At 42.7% G+C, this 17,234-nt stretch overlaps 1 pseudogene; it reads right to left on the minus strand.

Moving 5' to 3' along the window:
- Window positions 1–13,779: 13,779 nt before the first annotated feature.
- LOC132419892 (2-iminobutanoate/2-iminopropanoate deaminase pseudogene) lies at window positions 13,780–14,306 on the minus strand (annotated as a pseudogene).
- Between the last annotated feature and the right edge of the window lie 2,928 nt (window positions 14,307–17,234).

The following is a 17,234-nucleotide window of genomic DNA, read 5'->3' on the forward strand; positions in this document are numbered from 1 at the left end:
TGGAAGGAAACTCTTAATTTATTTCTAAGGAGTGGCAGAATCCATTAGAATCACAGTCTGCTCATTCAGCCTTATGGTTTTAAAAACTGCCTCTGGGAACTTGCCTAAAATAACTCTTTAGATCCTGTACCTCAATAAAGAGTCCTTTGCTGAAACTTGGATCAGATGTTCATTGATTACCCTCACCTTTTAATCAATTAAAAAATATATCACAGGGGCTTCCCTGGTGGCGCAGTGGTTGAGAGTCCGCCTGCCGATGCAGGGGAGAAGGGTTCGTGCCCCGGTCCGGGAGGATCCCACATGCCGCGGAGCGGCTGGGCCCATGAGCCATGGACGCTGAGCCTGCACGTCCGGAGCCTGTGCTCCGCAACGGGAGAGGCCACAACGGTGAGAGGCCCGCAAAAAAAAAAAAAAAAAAAATCACAAAAGCACAATTCTTACGAGAAAAAACATAGGACTCCTTGCTGTGCTCATGACACAATTTTTCTAAAATTAAGGGCAACTACACATGTGCACTGAGTGTAGGAAATGCAGCATCATGGGGTAGCTCTCTGAAATGTTCTTACATTGTCAGAGTCAGACAGGGACTGATGGGCAGGAGGTAATAACTTCCCTTTGCAAGTGTTACCTCCGGACTCAGGTAGGAGTAGGAGTGTTTAAGAGACTGGAAAAAGGACCAGAAAATCATGTTTTTATTCCATTTTAAAAACTGAACATTCTCTAGGTAAAAGGAATCTTGCTTTATTGGTCTTGGAATTGGGATGATTACAGAGTGCTTGTGGAGATGGCTTATTCCTAAATCCCCTCTTCTTGAAAAAATACTTATTTAAAGCTCCAAGCCTGGGAGCCCTCACCAACTTTCCATTTGTTCTTCTTGGCACATGGCTGTTCTGCACCCAGCCAGCTCCCAAATCCAGTCATTGGGACATATGACATCACAGTCTAGGAGGCTCTTTCCTCTCCCTGCTCCCCCCAACACACACACACACACACACACACACACACACACACACACACACACACACTCATAAAGAAATGAAACAACTCTTAAATTCATGTACTTAAGCATGTTTGTTAAGGTTATATGGCTGCATCCCCCAGAGATGAAAGACAAGGAAAACCCAGACAGCAGAGAAAAAAAGGTGTTTGAAAACAATTAAAAAAAAAAAAACAGGACAAAACCTTTTGACTACAGCTTGAAACTCTTTTAAAAGAGCTCTTTTTGACGTGTTCAATCTCTGGTCCATCTAAAACAGCAAACTTTGTGACACGTGAGACTTCGTGTGACTTTGTCTCTCAACTGGGAACCATCATTTGGAGTGATCCGTATGTGTCTCATGTAGTAACTGGGATGGAGGGCTGGATGTCAGGGAAGTTAAGGTTTCTACTCACAGGAAGTCTGTAATCTAGTTTGGAAGGCGTAAGTAAGACGTGAAATAATTAACAAACTAAGCCAGACAATATATAAAAAGGTGTGGAAGGGTGCGACTGTCATCAGTGTTGCGTATTCCATCGGGTGTGCTGCAGACCAGCCTCCTCAGAAAGCAGGCTGAGGTAGAGATTAGGTCACAGGAAGATCTTGGGGACTGCTCTCGGGGGCCACACCTGTTGGAGAACAGAAGGACTCAGCCTGGCAGATGGAGAAGCAGGGCTGTGGCGCAGGTCATCTGTGGGAAGCTCTGAAGCTGAGATGTCCCTTCAGAATGGTCCACGTTGGGCCTTCAGACAGCCCCACACATTCTCACCAGTTGCTGGGTGTGGGATGTCCAGGTGGGAAGCTTGACGGAGAGCAAGGTGGCCTTTCCCAGGGTGGGCTGAGAGCTGGGGGCTCCCCGCCTGGCCTGCACACTCCCAGCAGCTGAGGAATAGGTTCTTCAACCTTGAAGGGCAGCACAGCATCCATGGGATGGTGGCCCCAGGTCACAACAAATTCCCCTGCTCTGGGAAAAGTCTCCCCTCAGAGGGAAGGCCTCAGTGGCCCCAGTTTCCTCACCCACCTCCACCTGGCTGCAAGATCTAAATCACCTGAGTCAAACTTAAACACGCCAGCTTCTCCTGGGACTTGAAACTCTGCATCCATGCCCGAAGCAGCAGTTCTGGAAGCCGAGGCACTGCCCTGCAAAGTGTAAATATTTCCACTGCTGAGATCCCTGGAGATTCTCTCTTCCTGCCCCCGGAAGCCAGAGTTTCAGCTCTCCTTTAGTTCTCTGAGGTACCCCAGGACGTTCCCAAGAAATCCATGTTTGGGTCTATATTCCAGAACTAGGTCTTGTTGATTGCAAAAAAAAAAAAAAAAATACCCTGATTAATACGGATTATAAAGAGGACTGAAAGGCTCTATTATTGTGTGATTTTTGTGTGTATAATACCTAAACTTTCAGTCCTATGAAGGCAGGGAACAAATCTGCCTTATTTACTGTGGAATTCCCACTTAAAGCATGGTGTTGGGCATAGCACGAGCATGTAACAAATATTTGTTCAGTGAATGAATGAAGGAAGGAAGGAAGGAAGGAAAATATAGGACTTCGATGCAGGCTGGGATCATCAAAAAGCTTCAAGAAGGAGATAAAACTTGATCTCGGCATTACATGGAAGGATTTAGCTGAACAGAAAAAGGGACCCTGCCAGGAAGAAAAGAGACATGAATACACAGATGAAGGAGGCCAGCTGCTTGGAGCAGAGGTTATGGATTACAGGAGTAGGCCAGATTGTGCAGACTATTGAAACCCAGGGGGAGTGGGGTAAATTTCATGTGGAGGACAGTAAGAAGATATTGCTGGGTCCCATGCAAAGGATAACTGGATTCCTCATCAGCTTCCTTCCTCTCGAGTGAAAACTCACACTGAGAGACAATCTAATGCCAAAACCTGTTAGAAATTTCCATCCACTGTTACTGCCAATGGAGCTGGGTTGAGAAAAATCTAACCAGAGCCAGACTGAAGAAAGCAATAAGACATGCTATACCTCCCTGGGATTCTACTTCCTGTCTCAGAGACTGAGTGTCTGTGGCTACCAAAAAACCAAATAATGAGCTGTAAGGCAGGCAGGATAAGATGCCTCTGTGCACCCTGTCTCTCTGCCAGAAAACTCAGGACAAGAGAGAAGAGTTGATAGCAGCAGTGCATTGCATCCTGGAAGGTAAAACCCCACAAGTAAAATTCTATAGATTAAGAGAAGGATCTGGGTGGCAGTTCGTGGGGATTGCAATCTACCCTGGAGGGTGTGGTCCACCCTGGGGATTACAGTTGTCCCTGTGTTCCAATGGGTCAAAGAATCAAAGGACAAATCAAGAGGGTTTAGGAAGGCCTCATTCCTGAGTACCTCAAGAGCCCCACTAGATTCATTTCTTTGGGGACATAGGCAGAGGGCTGAGCGTATCAATCTGCCTCCAGCTCTGAATCTAAGAAGGGGAAGTACATATAGTGAGTAGGTAGAGCCAAGGACAATCAACAGCAATTAAAGGTCTGAGAGCAAATATCAGGTGTGAATAGATCTCTCTCTCGCTTGTTTGAAGCTCAGAAAAAGGAGGGGGTTGGTGGAAAACTTGAGGTCTGTGAAATCACATTTAGAAAAGGGAAAAAGGAAAAATGCCCAGAGAGCTCATAGGAAGAGCCTACAACTGAAAACGATCCTATGCAGGATCCAGGAAAGAAATTAGGAAATGGTTTAGTACCCTTTATACAATGAAGAAGGCAAGAAGGTGCATGTGATAAATTGTAAAAGTAATAAATACCATAAAGAGAAAACAGCTTGAAATGAAGGCAAATGTATTGATTATATTAATTAAGACTTTCTTTGCACCAAAAAAAAAAAGGTAAAAGCAAAAAAAAAAAAAGTGAGAGAGAAGGGATTTATTGCAAGAACAGGGGGTGGTTTACAGACCCATGGGGCACGAAGGAACAGAGCAGGGGCCTGAGAAGGGGCTGGAGCTGGACCACGGTAGGGTGGGGAGTAGGGTTTTGAGTTCTCTTTGCCCCTCTCCCTCACCACAATGGTATGATTAATATCTTTCATTTCTGTCCCAATGATAGGAGAAACAATACTATCTCATTTTAATATGCATTTCTTTGATTATTTGGGAAGTTGAGCATTTTTCATGTTTAACAATATTTCCATTAAGGCTGTTGTGAGGAATGAGATGAGAGAATAGAAAACAAATTTTTTGAGAATAAATGCAGGCTGCTATGCTGCTTTACTTTTGTAAAAAATGAAGAGTGGTTTATATTGAGTACATATTTCAAATAAATTCTGAAGTTCATCAGGTTTCTATTAGAGAAGAGTAATATGTATGTATACAAAGCCCATTTCAGGTGATGGAATTGCACCCAAGAAAATAAGCACTTGATGGTTACATATGATACAGATCTGTCATTTAGCCCGAAAGCAAACCCCAAAAAAGGGAGAAGAAAGGTAAAAATGGTAAACCTACAAGAAATTCCATGTAATAGGTCATCTTTTCTAGACTGTCTTTGGCTGATTTTTGTGGGACTCTGCTGCAGAGAAAGTGTGTATTCACTTAGCTCTAATTATAAGGTATTTTCCTCAAGCTTTAACCCAACAAAATCAGAATAGCTACTAGGAATTATTTGACCCTGTTTTCAGGGTTAGTTTTCTCACACAGAGGGCTGGTAAATACTAAAAGAAAGGGACAAATGCCTTTTCTAAGTTAGATTCTCAACGGCACAATGAGGAATAAAACTGACTTATACTAACTCTTCCTCTTACTATAAAGAAGACATGATTCTACATGTATCTTCGAAAAAAATAGTCTCCAGTTGGGCACTGTTTTTAGAGCATTCTTTTACATATTTTTTACCCAACTGAGACTATGTCCTCACTGTAAAAACAACACATTATGTTATTGACCTTGAATTTTACAGAGAGAGAGAGATTCTTCTCCACTAATGACTTCCAGGTGGACAGAGCAGCTCCACTGGGCCCCATCACCTGGTGGAAAAGGGATAATTCTAACTGGACCGAAGGATCCATCTTGCCAGAGTAAGTCAAAGGCCATTAGCACTTCCAAATACTCTGCCAAATGGTTCATTATAATCAGAAAGACATACAGATGACCAAAAGCACATGAAAAGATGCTCAACAAACTACAATGAGGTATCACTTCACATGGTTCAGAATGGCCATCATCAGGGACTTCCCTGGTGGTCCAGTGGTTAAGAATCTGCCTTCCAATGCAGGGGATGCGAGTTCAATCCCTGGTCAGGGGAACTAAGATCCCACATGCCGCAGGGCAACTAAACCTGCTCACCACGATTACTGAGCTCACGCACCTCAACTAGAGAGCCCGCGTGCCACAAGCTACAGAGCCCACGTACCCTGCAACCCGCATGCCACAACTAGAGAGAGAAAACCCGCATGCCACAACTAGAGAGAACTTTTCCTTATACTGTTGGTGGGAATGTAAATTGGTGCAGCTACTATAGAGAACAGTATGGAGGTTCCTTAAAAGACTAAAAATAGGACTACCATATGATCCAGCAATCCCATTCCTGGGAATATATCTGGAGAAAACCAAAATTCCAAATGATACGTGCACCTCAATGTTCACTGCAGCACTATTTACAATAGCCAAGACATGGAAGCAACCTAAATGTTCATTGACAGAGGAGTGGATAAAGAAGGTGTGGTACATATATACAATGGAATGTTACTCAGCATAAAAAAAGAACGAAATAATGCCATTTATAGCAACATGGATGGACCTAGAGATTATCATACTAAGCGAAGTAAGTCAGACAAAGAAAGACACATATATGACATCACTTATATGTAGAAAGCTAAAAACATGGTTCAGATGAACTTATTTACAAAACAAAAATATAGAATCACAGATGTAGAAAACAAACTTATGGTTACGGGGGGTGGGGGGAAGGGGGTGCGGGAGGGATCAATTGGGAGATTGGGATTGACATATACACACGTGTATCATCAGGCCACTCACGATGGCTCTTCTCTTGCTCTCTGTACATCCCCTGCCTGACCAAGGCCTGCTTCACCTACACCATACTCTCATGACTGAACTTCCTTTTGCCCCAGGCCCCAGCTAATGATAGTTTATCAAAAGGGCAATGAGGGTCATGCCCCTTTGCTGGTTTCGCTGGTAACTAATGAGCCCACCTGATGTCAATTTCCTTATAACTGGTAATCTATTCCTTCCCCCTGGGAGCAAAGACAGCCACCATGTCCTACCCGCTGTCTGCCGCATATGGTGGGGTATCACTCCAGGACCTCGCTTCAGACATGTAAGCTCCCCCATCCATTAAACCCTTGATGTCCCTGATTGCTGACTCCGGGCTCTTTCTTCAATCTTGAAGCTGGGCAAGCACAGGCCTTGTAGGCCTGTGGGGCATAGCCCAACAACACTACTATGTATAAAATAGATAATTAATAAGGACCTACTGTATAGCACAGAGAACTCTACTCAATACTCTGTAATGACCTATATGGGAAAAGAATCTAAAAAAAGAGAGCATATATGTATCTGTAAAACTGATTCACTTTGCTGTACACCTGAAACTAACACAACATTGTAAATCATCTATACGCCAATAAAATTTTTTTAAGAAGAATCAGGGGACTTCCCTGGTGGTCCAATGGCTACGACTCTGCCCACTCCCAATGCAGGGGCCCAGGTTTGATCCCTGGTCAGAGAACTAGATCCCACAAGCCACAACTAAGAGTTTGCATGCCACAACTAAAAAAAAGATCCCACATGCTGCACCTAAGACCTGGTGCAGCCAAATAAATAAATAAATATTAAAAAAAAAAAAGAATCAGAAAGAAATGTTCTTTACTAATTAACAGAGGATGGAGCACCCTGACTCCACTAGGGGGTCTGTATATATGCAAATGAACACCCCACAAACATCTATAAACCCTAAAGTCTGCTTTTATTTTTTTCTATCCAGCTTCATTTTCTAACTCTCCATCCCAGAGGTACAACAAAGGAAGTGGCACTAGAGACTATTTCCACCTAGTTCCTCACAGATCATTTTATTTGGTCCACATAAGGCACGCCAAAACATGCAATGCAAATCTGATCAATGTTGAAATAGATCCTTTTTTAAAAGAATCTATTTTTCTGACCAGAGGTCACAGAAACAGGATATCTTATTCTAATTCCCCAATTTTTTTTTAATAGAAAATATTTTCAGGGCACCCATAGAAAAATAAAGGAAGCCAAGCAGAACTCCTACACTTCTTCCTCTCAACCTGGGGAGTTATGCCTTTTCTGTGTCAAGGATCAGTTTCTGATTTAGAAGGCCCTAGATGTATAAGCTCACGAGGCCAAGTATCCAAAAGCAAGCCTCAACATCAAACATGTCTAGAACTGTGACGTGACTTTCCAATGGACTCTCACAATGGGAATACTTCAGTCGTCTGCATAACATTTGAAGGAAAAACGTCCATTAAAGGGGAGAAGGTAAGAACGAGCAAACCATTTTTCACATCTGAAAATCTTCCTGTGTTAAGAACTTCAAACAGTTGGAATTCAACTGGCCAGAAAGATCTGGATTTATACTTACTTCAAAGCGACTCAGCTAACTCTGGCTTTGTTTCTTGAGGTCTCCCCATGTTTCTGCAGCTCCTCTAACGGATTAAGAACTCAGGGGTCCAGGGACCAGTCTTTAAAACTGCTCCTCTTGGATGAAGGAAAAGATGGTGTAAGCAGATAGGTTAGAGGGTCCCTGGAGAAGGAGAATCAGGCTTCACTTTCTTGACATAAGAGAACCCCTTTTAGCCTAAGCCATTTTGTGATCTAAGCCTGGCTACAGTGCTTGCCCTTGAACAGGTCTCCATAATTAATGATCTTAAGGAAGGGAATGCAGAAACAAGGCAGGAGCAGTCAAGAATCAACAGTGCAGGCTTGGGGTAGGGTCCTGGTTCCTCGAGGGATATACGTAATAATATATCTTTGAGTTGGGCAGGAACTAAGGCCCCCGCCCAGGTGGAGGATGGAATGATGATGTTGACCCACCTGACTTCAATCAACTAAAGCTTGGACTCTGTCAAACCTTGCCCCAATTCTATGCTGAATTCTCCTCTGCTCAAGCCCCTTCATGAATATGCATGTACCCTTAGCTTGTAACTTCCCCAATTTTGCTTTTCTGGGAGACACTGCTTTGGGAGAGACCCCCAGTGTTCTCCTTACTTGCTTCAAGTAATAAATCCTTCCTTCTCCTGATCTCTGGCTTGGTTGTATCTATTGGCTCAAAACCCACCAACAGATTGTTGCCAAAATCTTGGCACTCTGTGTGATGCTGAACAGAAATACGGAGATGGAGTTATGGAGGAGAAAGAAAGAATGGCTTTCTTTCTTTTTTTTTTAAACTTATTTATTTATTTATTTTTGGCTGCACTGGGTCTTCATTGCTGTGCGCGGTCTTTTCTCTAGTTGCAGCGAGCAGGGTCTACCCTTCGTTGCGGTGCACAGGTTTCTCACTGCAGTGGCTTCTCTTGTTGTGGAGCATGGGCTCTAGGTGAGCGGGCTTCAGTAGTTGTGGCACATGGGTTCAGTAGTTGTGGCTCATGGGCTCTAGAGCACAGGCTCGGTAGTTGTGGTGCACGGGCTTAGCTGCTCCCGGCATGTGGGATCTTCCCGGACCATGTCCCCTGCATTGGCAGGCTGATTCTTAACCACTGCACCACCAGGGAAGCCCAGAATGGCTTTATTTCTTTGCCAGGCAAAGACGAAACACAGTAGGCTAGCGCCTCAAGAACTGTGCCCCCCTCCCTGGGGAAGAGGGACAGGTTATATAGTCAGGACTCCTGGTGATAAGGATCATGTGATAAGGATCAAGGCAGTAACAGTCTTGCATTCTTCTTTCTTCTGCAAAGTTTCAAAAGGGTGGGGTTGCTGACAAGATTAGGGTGTGTGGAGGGTCTCAGGTGGTCTAACCTTGATGAGCTTCTCTGGTCACTGTAATCTTGCCTCAGGTGGTTTCATGGCTGCTCCTTCCTTGATTAGCAACTGTTTGAATCTACCCTTTGGAACTCAGGGAAGGTCATGGAGGCTGGAGTCTTGCCTGCGAGAAATGCGGGACAAAAAGGCCTCTGTACCTGGGAGCCCCACAGGGCCCTGCTCAGCATCAAGATGAACTCAGTTTTTGGGTATCAAATGTACACAGTTTTCTAAGCAAGGTTATTTGCCTCCTTCACTGGGCATCCCCACTCACACCCACATCTTAGGATGCAATTTTTTGTCTATCTGTTCGTTCCTTGGGGGAAGGGACAGTGTCATGGACTCCTTTCCCCCTCGCTGGTTCCCCAGCACCTAGTGATCACAGCTCTCTCCTTGACCAGACTCTAGGCAGGCTCCTCTAAGTCTTTTTTTTCTTTGTTTTAATTTTTAATTAGAGTATAGTTGATTTACAATGTTGTGTTAGTTTCTGCTGTACAGCAAAGTGTATCATTTATACATATAACCACTCTTTTTTAGATTCTTTTACCATGTAAGTCAATACAGAGTATTGAGAAGAGTTCTCTGTGCTATACAGTAGGTCCTTATGAGTTATCTGTTTTATACATAGTATATGTCAATCCCGGTCTCCCAGTTTATCCCTCCCTCCACCCCCCCCCACTCCCGCTTTCCCCCCTGGTAACCATAAGTTCGTTTTCTACATCTGTGCTAAGTCCTTTTTTTTAATATTTATTTGGCTGTGCTGGGTCTTAGTTGTGGCATGCGGGATCTTTCGTTGCACCATGTGGGATCTAGTTCCCTGACCAGGGAACGAACTTGGGCCCCCTGCATTGGAAGCATGGAGTCTTACCCACTGGACCGCCAAGGAAGTCCCTGTGCTAAGTCCTTTTTCAACTAGACCTCAACCTAGACTGTGTCCATCCATGTTAGGCCTGCACTGCCCAGTTTTAGCAAGAATCTTGTTAAGCTCAGTTTACAGAGAACCCCACCCTTAATATCTGATCAAATTTCTCAACCCGAATCATCCTCTGGGTGATATCTGATCACTGTTGCCTGCCCTCGGCTACAAACCTGTTGAGTTTGTTTAACCAGAATCCCCCCTACCCCTGATGTTTCCTCTTAGTAATTTCCTTCCACTAACTCCCTCCCTGCTCCTTGGCTGTAAATCCCCACTTTTTCTTGTTGATTCAGAATCAAGGTCAAATCTATGCCGGGGTCTCTTTTTCCCAGTTGCAATAGTTCCTGAATAAAATCTGTTTTTACAGCTTTAGCTACAGTCTGGCCCCGGTTTCCTTTGATAATAGCACAGTACCTGGGGTACTGTCTTCACTCAAAAACTGCATTAATTGAACGATGGATAAGACAAATATGAATGAACAAACAAATGCATGAGTGAACCTTCAGCCCACTCCACTCTCAGAGGGCAGGGGTAAGCAGCACAGATGAAATGACAGCCCTCAAGCGTCTCTCTCCTTACTCTGCTCTAGTACAGAATCGTTACCTCCTGCACGAATCTGACGGCCTTGTCGGGGAGGGAAAAAAATCTCTTCCTCTACTCATCTTACGTTCTCAGGCTGGGGCCCTGTACACTGGACTCACGAAAGACAAATTAACAAGAGAAAAACATAAAAATTTATTTAGTGTAAGTTTTATGTGACACAGGAGAATTCATAAGGAATGAAGACCAGAAGAAGCAGTTAAGCCCAAGTATTTTTACACTAGGTTTGATGAAGACTGGGAAGTTGTGGTAAAATGTGATAGGACAAAAGGATACGAGATAAAGTTAGTAAACTGGGGGGAATTTAGCAAGGCCTGATCATTTGGATTCCTCCTGGCATCACTCCATCTGTGAAGATAAGAAGGGCACCTCTCTCATGAGGATCTCATGACCCACTTTGGGGAAGAGGGGAGATGAGAGAATCCTTTCTGCACCTGCTACATCCCAAATTCCTTCAACCCAAAATATTCAAGATGTCAAGGTGCCATATTGTGAGGTAGCATGTGTTTTACCCCATCAGCCAAACCCCTAATAACAAGGAGATGGGAACCACAATATGAAGAAGTAATTGAGCTAAGAGGCTCCTCTGAGTAATGAGAAGAAAAAAAAAAATGAAGAGTAGAAAGTGCAACAGAGTAGACACCTCCCCAAAACTAATAAAGACCATTAGAAAGGTCCGAGGTCTGACACCTGGGGGAGGGTTGATATGAGCCATTGCACCTGTGTGGTTACAGATGCATGAATGAAATTTGATGACTCCAGCAGAGGACCAAGTATGCACCTCGGGCACCAGCAAAGCACCAAGTATGCACCTCGGGCACCAGCAAAGCAGTAGCACTAAAGAGGAGAGAGAATCTCAAAGTTGGGGCTTCATTGTGAAAATTAAATTATTCTTATTTTATTGTCTTCATATATGTGCGATGTCATCGTCTCTGCAGGGTCAGGACCTCTACCACTCTACCCCTACACACACGGACAGAAACAATTTTTGCACCTCTGGGAACCTAAATAAAGAGCATGCCGAGGAACGCATGAGATGTCGCCATAGAGTAAAGAAAGACTGTTGTGAGCAACTTTGAAAACTGTCTCACTATTTCCAGTGACGCTTTGTATATTTGTGAGCACACATGTGATTAGAGGCTGGAGCTGAGTCCTCATGTGATTAGCTCTGTGTGATTGCGTGTTTGTGTAAACGTCTGTAGAAGCATTTGTACACAAGATGTGGGTAAGTAAAGGATCCCAAATGGTGTCCTAATCAGAAATGTTGTCTCAGAAGTGAGACAGATTGAAACAATCTATAAAGAGAATAAGAAAGAGAAAGGAAGTTAAGTCAGAAGAGGAAAAAGGCCAAAGTGTTACTGAAGAGGCACAAATGTCATAAATCTAAAATAGATGTTTAGCACCAGTTATAACTTTGCCACTCTGCTGTGACATTTAAAAATTACCAACTCCATAATATGGTTTAAAGCAGTGTTTGCCAACCTTAAATGGGTTTAGACATTCATCACTCACATGTGAAAGAAGTTTAGGTCAAGCATAAGAAAAAACTTCCTAAAGAACAGAGTTTCTAGTTAATAGATGTAATTTGTGATATTTTCATTAACCTAAGCTATTATAAAATAGTGCATTACATTACAGAAAAAAGCAAAATTTCAGAGAAATGATTACCAATTTATCATTCCTGGTTAATAGGAAGAAATCCACTTTCTGAAGAGAAGTAAAGAAAACCTTTCATTTTGATTGCCTTGGCCAATGTAAAAATGAAGAAATAGAATGTGACATTTTAAATCTCACAGACAGGTTTAGTGTAAACTGTTACAAAGTGGAAGAGGTATACAGATCTTAGCTGATCTTCCCCTGGAACCTGTTTTCTTGAAGGTTTAGGCATTTCACAAATCTCCTGCATTTGTGTAATGGTTTGCCCTTTTTCAAAGGGCTTTTACATTTCTGATTCTTGCTGATCCCCACAACAACTTGGCACAGTGTTTGAGTATTAAGTGTGAGCTACAGAGAGGTTGTGTGGTTTATTTGAGATGTCACAGTCTGTGACAGCCCCACTACAAGTGATACTTATTCTACAGTCATTAATGCCTCCCTAAAATTATACAAAGGGAATCCACACATCCATTCCAGGAACTGTAGAGCCATCCATTGTCTTGTGTTCCTGTGAGATTTCCTGCCGGGAGGGGAACACAAAGGCTGCCATCTTGGTGGTATGGGTTCATTCTGACCAGTTGGTACCCAGGCCATGATAAACATTTTAATATCATCTGTGATTACTTGTGTAAAGGAAAAGACCCTGGATGGGGGTCAGGAAAGTTGAGTTCTCGTTCTGGCTTTTATTATTGAGAATACTGCAGCCATCGTGGCTAACACTTACTGAATGCTTACTTCAAATAACGCCAAGTATGCCACATGGAGAATCAATTCTCACAGCCACCCTCTGTAGTAGATAAGCTCAGCTTGTACTTTACTGATAAGAAAACCTAGATCTAGAGAAATGAAACAAGTTGCCCAAGGATATGAAGCTTCCTGAGAAGCCAGGACTTGAACTTGGCAGTCAAATGCCAGAACTTGTGTTTCTGACCATTATGAGAACCTGCCATTCACTGGTTGACCGATTTAGGCAATCTCTTAGTTTCCCTGAGTTCAGTTTCCTTGATTACTTAGTAAAAAGGTTTCACTAAGTCCCTTCAAATTCCATATACATTATGGAAATTAGAGAAGAAATACTGCTGAAGTGTGATTTCTCCTTTGTTAATCAGTGTGTAAAAGTTGCTCTGAACCCAACAGATAAAACTGAAGGGCTTCACACCCCCACCGGTTTCCTCCATTGTAAACTTCGTGTATCATATTTTTTTATTTTATACTTTAGGTATGTTCCCAGTATGTTACAGACAGAATTTTATTTTATTTTTATTTTTATTACTTTTTTAAATCTGCATGCTATTTTATTTCCATTAGAAAAATATTATCTATATAAAATTTGGTCCAGTTTCTTCTCCTTTACCTCTACCATTCAAACTTAAATGCTTGAATTTTACTCAAGTAAAAGCAGAATCATGTATCTGACATGAGAACTAAATAGTTCACATCATTAAATTAATAGAGTTTAATTGAATTAGGTGTGCTCTTTCTTATTTCTCAGGAATAGTAACTCATCTTTCCTATATGCTATTTCCCTTTACTTTTATTTTTCTGAGTAACTATGTAATGTGTGTCTCTTTTCCCACATCCAGTAGTAATATGAGTGTTATAGAAGTGTAATTTATAACATCAGTAACTAGATTCATCATTAATCTTCAACTCATGTTCAATTCCCCTTATCATATGGTATTTCCATAATAACTTCAGATATTTCAGTCAACCTTACACTTTCCAACAAATACTGTAAAGATTAAGACATTAATTTAAAAACATTATTAAAATTCCAGACTGAATAACACTGGGCCCACTTAGAGCGATGCTGTCACGAGAGGTCCTTGGACAGCTACTGCTTCAATCTCAACACGGCCTCCTTTGGTAAAAGCAGCTACCTGGTAAGCAGCTCTTGCAGGAAAACTACTCTGGAAATACTGCTTGTAGATGTCATTGACAGTATTGAAGTTGTTTATGTCAGCCAGCAAAACAGTCGTTTTTACCGCATTCGTGAAGTTACTGCCTGCTGCTTTCAGAATTTCACCCATGTTTGTAAGAGCTTGTTTAGCCTCTTCTGCCACCCCTCCTGGCACAAGCTGTCCACTTGCAGGATCCGTGCCTAGCTGTCCTGAAATGTAAATGGTCCTGTCGACTAACACAGCCTGACTGTAGGGACCAATGGCCGCTGGAGCTTTTCGCGGTGCTGATCACCTTTCTGATCAAAGACAACATGGCTAATCCTTTTCCCTTGCCGCCCCCACCCGTACGTACTTGCGTCTCACGGGTCTCTACAGACAGAATTTTAAAATGAAAATGCTATGTTAAATTTACTGGATGATTAATCTTTTTAAAAATTCTATTGTGAATCTTTTTGTGTTTGTTGTTCTTAAATTTTATTATTTTTAAACCACTTTATTGAGGTATGATTCACATATAAAAAGCTATACATACTTAATGTGCACAACTTGATGAGTTTGGAGATAAGTATACACTCATGAAACCATCATCATAATCAATGTCATAAACCTATCCATCACCTCTGGAAGTTTTCTCCTGCCCTCTTATTTATCATTATTTTTAGTACTGTTATTAGTGATAAGAACACTTAACATAAGATCTATCCTCCTAGCAAGTTTTTAAGCATACAATACAGTATTGTTAACTATATTGTGAATCATTTGTAAAATAGAGAATCATCCCTTTAAAATTGCTTTTGTAAAACTCAGATTTTCATTGTGAAGTGCTTAATTAGAAGTGCTCCTACAATTCAACAGGTCTTTACACAGCTTTGTGCTTTTGGTCCACTATCCTAAACACAGCTCCAAAGAGGTAGTTCAATCTGATTAATATCAGTAATTCCTTCTTTCTTCCTAAACAGATTCTTCATTGTCCTCATTCTATGGAGGGGAGGCTTCTGGTCTCCCTGATGGTTTTCATTAACACATCAGCCATTATTTTACTTCAATGACATATTTTGTGGTGATAGCCCATCAATAGATTAAGGAAACATTGAAATCCAACACAGTCTGGTAAATAATCAGGACAAGATTAATGGTTATATTTAATGAAAGCCAGCTGTTTGTTACAGCAGCTCACTTGCTTTCTTCATTTCATTTCAGATTCCAATAAATTGTGAATGCCTTGAAGCACACTCGACCCAGGCGGAGTAAACATAGGTCTCTGGGAGTAATCGCCACCTCTTTGGGAACACACCCAATATCCACATGGTCTACAGTTGGAAGAGGGAAAGCGTAGTCAACTGACAGGCTGTTTGTTGACTTGACCAACAGGCCTGTCCTTTTGTGTCCCCCTGGCTTTCATGAACGGACATGTGTTTTCTTGGTGTGCAGGCATCATCACAGAATGATAGAGCTCAGACAGCTAAATTCCTGGTCTTACAGGTCATATTTTACCCTCCTCCCCAAAGCATGGTAAGTCAACCACCATAAAAATTACCTAATTAAAAAAAAAAAATTACCTAATTGTCTAAAGTGAAACAGACAGTTCCAGCTTTGGTGACTTTTTAACCGAATGACTGGAGTAAAATACAAGTTGAAGGGAGCAAAAAAACTTGCAGTCTATCTTTTGAGGACACTCATCAGTGAGTGTGTACGCTCAAAAAGTCTAGAAGGACACAGTAAAAAACATGAACAATGACTATCTCTGGAAGTAAGATTAAGTGATTTCCTTTTTTAAATTGTTTACTATTTGTTTTTTCAAAATGTTCTTTACAACTTCTTATTACCATCTCAATAATAAAAGAAAAATAACTTTTTGTTTTATTATTAACTGAAATTATGTCATTCCCTAATATTTTGGTGGCAAATTTACAGTTAGGACAGTGAATAAGAGATTAAAACTCATATCACTTTTATTCCCACTTTGAAACCAGGGCATACAAGGTTTCTCTGAGGAATCCATTTTCTATACAGTTATGCTAGTGATAAAATCTCATTCAGCTAAACTCTCCATCGTGGAGTGGCAAGAACACAAGAAATTCTAGTTTTAAAATAGACCCTTCTGGGACTTCCCTGGTGGTGCAGAGGTTAAGAATCCGCCTGCCAATGCCGGGGACATGGGTTCGAGCCCTGGTCCGGGAAGATCCCACATGCCGCGGAGCAACTAAGCCCCTGTGTGCCACAACTACTGAGCCTGCGCTCTAGAGCCCATGAGCCACAACTACTGAAGCCCGTGCGCCTGGAGCCCGTGCTCCGCAACAAGAGAAGCCACCGCAATGAGAAGCCCGCGCACGGCAACAAAGAGTGGACCCCGCTCGCCGCAACTAGAGAAAGCCCGCACACAGCAACGAAGACCCAACGCAGTCATAAATAAATAAATAAATATATTTATTTTTAAAAATATACCCTTCTTACACAGAAAACTATTTATCTGGAAGTCATCACTTATCAAGGAAACTTAGCTAATCAGAGTATAGCCAAGTACCCTGACAATCCAAAAAGGCCTCTGTACAGTCCAAAAACAGAGACGATAAAACATCTTGCTCAGGGCTTCCCTGGTGGCGCAGTGGTTGAGAGTCTGCCTGCCGATGCAGCGGACGCGGGTTCGTGCCCCGGTCGGGGAAGATCCCACATGCCGCGGAGCGGCTGGGCCCGTGAACCATGGCCGCTGGGCCTGCGCGTCCGGAGCCTGTGCTCCGCAACGGGAGAGGCCACAACAGTGAGAGGCCCGCGTACCGCAAAAAAAAAAAAAAAAAAAAAAGAACCACCCTGGCCAAGACAAGGGGTCTTAGCCTAGGCTAGAACCCCTGCGCGAGTCCAGGCAACCAATTTGGTTAACAGTCGGAGGGGGCAGACTCACAATATATTCAAGTCCCATACTCCCAGGTGGGTGACCTACACACCGGAGAATAATAACGTTGCAGAGGTTCTCCCAAAGGAGTGAGAGTTCTCAATCACATGCTGGGCTTCCAAGCCTGGGGGTCCTGCACCAGGAGCAATGAGACCCCAGAGCATCTGGCCTTGAAAGCCAGAGGGGCTTACTTTTGGGCCGACTCAGAGGGCTGTGGGAAATAGAGGCTCCACTCTTAAAGGGCGCATATACAATCTCACACGTTCTGGGACCCAGGAGAGAAGCAGTAATTTGACAGGAGCCTGGGTCAGACCTACCTGCTGGTCTTGGAGTCTCCCGGCGAGGCAGAAG

The sequence above is a fragment of the Delphinus delphis genome, chromosome 2 (genome assembly GCF_949987515.2).
Source record: "Delphinus delphis chromosome 2, mDelDel1.2, whole genome shotgun sequence".
NCBI lineage: Eukaryota > Metazoa > Chordata > Mammalia > Artiodactyla > Delphinidae > Delphinus > Delphinus delphis.